The sequence below is a fragment of the Frieseomelitta varia genome, unplaced genomic scaffold, assembly GCF_011392965.1.
Source record: "Frieseomelitta varia isolate USP_RPSP 00005682 unplaced genomic scaffold, Fvar_1.2 scaffold_353, whole genome shotgun sequence".
NCBI lineage: Eukaryota > Metazoa > Arthropoda > Insecta > Hymenoptera > Apidae > Frieseomelitta > Frieseomelitta varia.
The window spans coordinates 727,533-733,238 of NW_025110094.1; the positions used below are offsets into that span (position 1 = coordinate 727,533).

The following is a 5,706-nucleotide window of genomic DNA, read 5'->3' on the forward strand; positions in this document are numbered from 1 at the left end:
ACAAACGCCGACAAATATCGACAAGCATCGAAAAACGTCGACGAATATCGACAAACGCCGACAAATGTCGACAAACATCGACAAACGTTGACAAACGTCGACAAACATCGACAAACATCGACAAAATGTCGACAAACGTTGACAAACGTCGACAAATGTCGACAAACACCGAAAAACGTCGACAAACATCGACAAACGTCGACAAGTATCGACAAACGTCGACAAGTATCGACAAACGTCGACAAACATCGACAAACGCCGGCAAACGCGTCGCGTTGCGTTCCGAAAGGGAGTGCCATTGCGAATCGTGTGTACAGCTTCGAGGAATCGACAGCGAAAACGTGGATTCTCGATAAATTCTCGGTAAGGGCCGTAAATATGCGAGCTCGTCAGCCATCAGTCACGATCGAACGAATCTCGGTCGAACTCGTCGCAAGTCAAACTCGAGCCATCGTGCGATCGGCACACGGCAGCAGTCGATCTCCACAATCTCTCCGTACCGTGTTTTCCTTTCCTTTCTCCTCTTTTTCGTTTTATTATAGCTTTTTGATACATAGTTACTTTTAGTTAATTTCTTCGTATATTTCTTCACTGCGCTCTACTACGACGTAGTAACTAGTAACCTTCTTCTTCTTCTTCTTCTTTTTTTTTTCTTTTTTTTTTTCTTCTTTTCTTTAATCAATTAAGTTTTAGCGGTAATAGCGATAACAATGGCTAATGATGAAGGTGGCGATTAATGGTCACAATGGCGGTGATTAACGATTATTCAACGATAACGTGATTATCAACGATGATCGTCCATCGCTTGCCTGCTAGACGATTTTTAGGGACTTGCGTTGGTTTCCCCAATTTGGTATCTCTGTGGTCTCGTGTCAAACGAACCTACCACACTCCCCCCCCCCCCCCCCCCCCCCCGCCCTAAAAAGAAACCACGCGCCAAACTGACTTCCAGACGCGCCGTCACAACTACCTATGTACACTCCCCTCCCTACCCCCTTTTCTGTTTCGCGTATTTTTTTTCTAATTCGCGACGAATCACAGAACGGTTCAGACCGGTTCGAGCACGGTCTGAAACAAGGCTATCTAAGCTCAGCTTTCCCGCTCCGACCGCCACGCTTTGTCGAACAGATCTTTTCCCTTCGTTTTTTTTATTCTTTTTTTTTCGTTGACCGTCGATCGATCGAACCGTGATGAGCAAAACAAAAGGAAAAAAACAAGAGAGAGAGAGAGAGAGAGAGAGAGAGAGAGAGAGAGAGAGAGAGAGAGAGAGAAGAAAAGAAAGACGTCCCGATGTGAGCAATGGAGCGATTCCCGAGATACACGCGCGCACATACTGTGCGACCGTCCAGCTATTTACGGCTGTGAGAGCGAAAAAAAAAAAAAAAAAAAAAGGAAAATAAGTCAAGCGTAGAAAATCGGAGGGAACCGGAGTAGGAATGTTACGCGTGGCAGTCAGAGGGTGAACGGAATCGTATCGTTAAAACGACACGAGACGTCTAATGCGCAAGAAGGAAGAAAAAAGTCCCTCCCACCGATTCGTACCTCCCTAGCGCGACAAAAATCCCCCTATCTATCGAGTTATTCGCTCCCCTCGCGACGTTACGTTAAAATATTGCTTTCAAACGTCTCCCGAAAACGATGCGAAGGTTTACGAAGCAAGGTCGGCGCTTTTTCTTTTTTTTTTTTTTTTTTACCGCGGCGCTTTCAAAACGTTTCGAAGCAAAACGCGGCCCGAACGGTGAAAGAAACGGAGGAATTCGGTCGATGATTTCGTTGCACGTGGATGTTGCTTCTCGAGCGCAGAGCCTCCCTCCCCACTCCCCTCCCTTCACCTCCCGCCACGCGGCGAGCGTGAGCTATTTTTACGCCGGCGCCCCCTTACGCTCGACGTAACATTACGCGTTAATACCACGTTAAACTCCGTGCCTGCGGCGGAACATTTATTTACTCCCGGCTTTGTCCCGCAGTCCGTCATATTAATATCGATCGTTTTACAAATTTAGCCTCGACCGATCCAACTACGCGTCCCTCTCGCGCGATGAATACTACCCGCAGCTTCCTAACCCGGTGCTGTCTCTCGCCTCTACCAACAGGCTAGATGATGCCATCGTTAACCTCCTATGGGCCGAATTTTCTTCACAATTGTAAACGAAAGGAATTTCAAAAATCTGTAAATACAGATTAACAATGAACCAGGTGGTGGTTTCAACGAACGTTTTGTAACTTTGTAGCAACAACAGCTTGCACTTGTGCCTACGAAAGCTAGAGTACGAAATTCCATAAAACAGTTTGCGCTTGTAGTTAAATATAGATGCACGTTGTACTTTATTTTTGGAACCTCTTTGCACTTTTGTCTGGTGGTGATTTATCGGATCAATTGCCAGAAGCGAATGCTTTTTATCCTTGTTGCTCTTTTATCTTTGTATGATTTTGTATTCACATTTTAGGGCTCTGATACGTGAAACTAAAAGGTAAAGAAAAAACACAAAACGTTATCGCAAGTATACTAACCTATATATAGCTCATTGTGACTTGAAAGTCACAAAGTTGCATCATATGAAAATAGTGACAAAATGATCGTTGAAATGCAAACAAATGAGATATCATCGATATACAAACCAGAGCTATTATATATTCTTTTTCTTGTTTAACAAACACCGATGACAATTGAGCAAGATGGTTCCTTTAGCTTCCATTTGCAGACAACTTGCAAAAGCATTTACTTTGATTTTCAGGTTAGGTCAGGTTAGCTGATAACCGTTACTAAGAATATTATTGGTTACTAAGAAAACATTACAGAACAAGATGTGAAAAAAATTGCTCGCTTATGGAAATTTGTGAAAAAGAAAATTAAATTTAATAAAATTAAATTGAATAAAGTATCGATATATTGGTATGTGTCTTGCAAGTTACACGGGGCCCATAAAAGGTTAGAAACATGGCGTTGTCTCACGAAATTCCGTGGCAACTCGCGTCGAGAGACAGTTTTTTATTCTCGATCGTACGAAAATCTGGAGAACTTCTTTCAATCGATGGAAATTTCTCTGTGTACCGGTCGATCGTCCTCCGCTCGAAGACGCGAAAAACGCGTCCCCCACGTGAAATCCCACACGCGGTAAACAACGCCGAGGCCGCGCCGAGATCCTTCGGGTCTCAAGGTCCTGCGTATTTTTAAATCGAACGTCATACTTTCATCGGCGCAACGTTATAATTGACATCGAGGGAAATTCAACGACCTAACGCGCCGCTCGACCTTCGGCTGACCTTGACCGTGACCTTTCACCGTCAGCGTCGAAACATTTATCATCTCGAAACATCGCGAGCAAGATTGCGGTGAAATTTCACTCGCGATCCCGGGAGCAGAAGAGGATCGTACAGAGCAAGCGTGTCCAACGGCCCTTTAGACCCCAAGCTACATAACCAAAATTGGAATAATTGAACAAGAATTTTGTCATTTGAATGATAAAACTTCTGGGGAGTTACTTATACTTGTGAATTTTTCCAGATATCAAGCACACAGAAAATAGAATAAAAACAAAAACATTTTCAGGTTAACCACTTGCGCTGGCACAGAAATTACTGAGAAGTAATAAATTTATACTTAAATATAGTTAAAACTGAGAAAATATTGCAATTTTGAGCAAAAAATTCTCGACGTGCGTTAAAGGTTGCACTGGCAACTGATTGCGGACCATAACGAGTGACCGAACCGTATACAATAACACGTCGCCTTCTTTTTGAATCTGTCGGCGTATCACCGTAGATGGATAAAAATTATTAAGAAATAATAAATTTATTATTTATTTTGCCTCAATGTACTTAATACTGAGAAAATATTGCAATTTTGGGACAAAAAATTCTCGACGTGCATTAGAGGTTAACCACTTGCCGCTGGTAACTGATTGCGGACCATAACGAGCGACCAAACCGTATACAATTAATCGTCGCTTTCTTTTTGAACTCGTCGGTATATTATCACTGTAGATAGATAGAAATTATTAAGAAATAAATTTATTACTTGTTTTGCCTGGGTTATACTTAAATTTAGTTAAAACTGAGAAAATATTGCAATTTTGGGACAAAAAATTCTCGACGTGCGTTAGAGGTTAACCACTTGCGTTTGTAACTGATTGCGGACCATAACGAGCGACCAAACCGTATACAATTAATCGTCGCTTTCTTTTTGAACTCGTCGGTATGATATCACTGTAGATAGATAGAAATTATTAAGAAATAATAAATTTATTACTTGTTTTGCTTGGGTTATACTTAAATATACTTAAAACTGAGAAAATATTTGCAATTTTAGGGCAAAATATTCTTGACGTGCGTGGCACGTCATTGCAGCGCAAGAGGTTAACGAAGAATAAGCATCGATGAGAGTTTAAAGAATTCGAATGATTCTCGCTACAACAGAGTTAACCCTGGACGAGAGTAAACAGGCTCGTAAATCCCATTAAAAAGTAAGTTATTTGATCCTTATATGTACACATTTGTGCTTTTTGTTGTGAAAATAATTTAGTGGCGTGTCGAAGCTGACTTGAGAAACAGATTAGCACGTAGGATGCAAAATGTGTAATATTTAATTTGTTAATATGTTAATATATAATTTGGCCATCCCTGGTATCTAAAAGGCTGGACACGCCTGGTATGGTACAGAGCACCGTAAGCACAAAACCGATGGGACAAACGATCGCGGAACGTTCGATCCGTCGACGACGAACGAACGAACGAACGAACGAACGAACAATTTTCCACGCGTCGTTCCGTTTCAGCCGGTTTTTTCTCGCACCGTGAGTATTTACGCAATTCCGTAATATTTATATTTATATTAGAATACACGCGCGCGTCGACGCGCGTATCAACGAAAACGTACACGATAAATATATATATATCGTCTCGGTATAAGTATCTACGTTGAGCAACTTGTCTTTCGTCCTAAAAACAAGACAATTAAATTAAACTACGATCAAACGATCCTCAAGGATCGCTCGTCGTTCGAGGATTCGATTCTCGAACTAAAAGAGAAGACAATTCCTCCGTCTTTATTCCCCCTTCCCTCCCCACCCCCCTTTACTTTCCTCCTTTGAACTCGGCTCTCCCTCTCTCTCTTTCTCTCTCTCTCAACGATGCTGCCCACGCCTCCAACCAATGATTGTCGTTCTCGTAATATTCGTTGCAGCATCGTCGCCTCCTGTTTCTCGTCCCTTGCCCATCCGTTGCCGCTCGAATCCTTCCTCGTTTCTCCTTTCTCCCGAGAATTCCTTTTCTGTGCGTCGTATATATATATATATATATATATATATATATATATATATATATATTCATTGTACACGTACGCAGCAACGATCTTCACGTATCTCATACGTATTCTCGTTCACCATTCCCCTTATCATTATCGTATTATCGTATTTTCTAGACTAATTATCGTTAGTAGGTGTGTAGCTTCCGTTCCCGATTTTCGTATTTTGCGTTTTAATGCGTATTTACGTTTTAATGCGTTTTAATGTATAACACGGTGGTGGTGGTGGTGGTGGTGGTGGTGGTGGAGTGAAGCACACGATGGAATCGAAGGTTTTTCGTTTCTCTTTGCTGGTCGATAAAGCTGCCACCCATTCGTCGTGACGAATGATCGTATCGTATCGTATCGTATAAATTAAAGTCGAGTCTCTAAAACGCGTAACAAACGTACTAATTTATCCTTAC

At 41.9% G+C, this 5,706-nt stretch overlaps 1 protein-coding gene across 11 annotated transcripts in view; it reads right to left on the reverse strand.

The window, feature by feature from the left end:
* Window positions 1-5,706, reverse strand: part of LOC122530704 (FERM, ARHGEF and pleckstrin domain-containing protein 1-like) — a 35,325-nt gene that overhangs the window by 13,653 nt on the left and 15,966 nt on the right. The window lies entirely within an intron of this gene.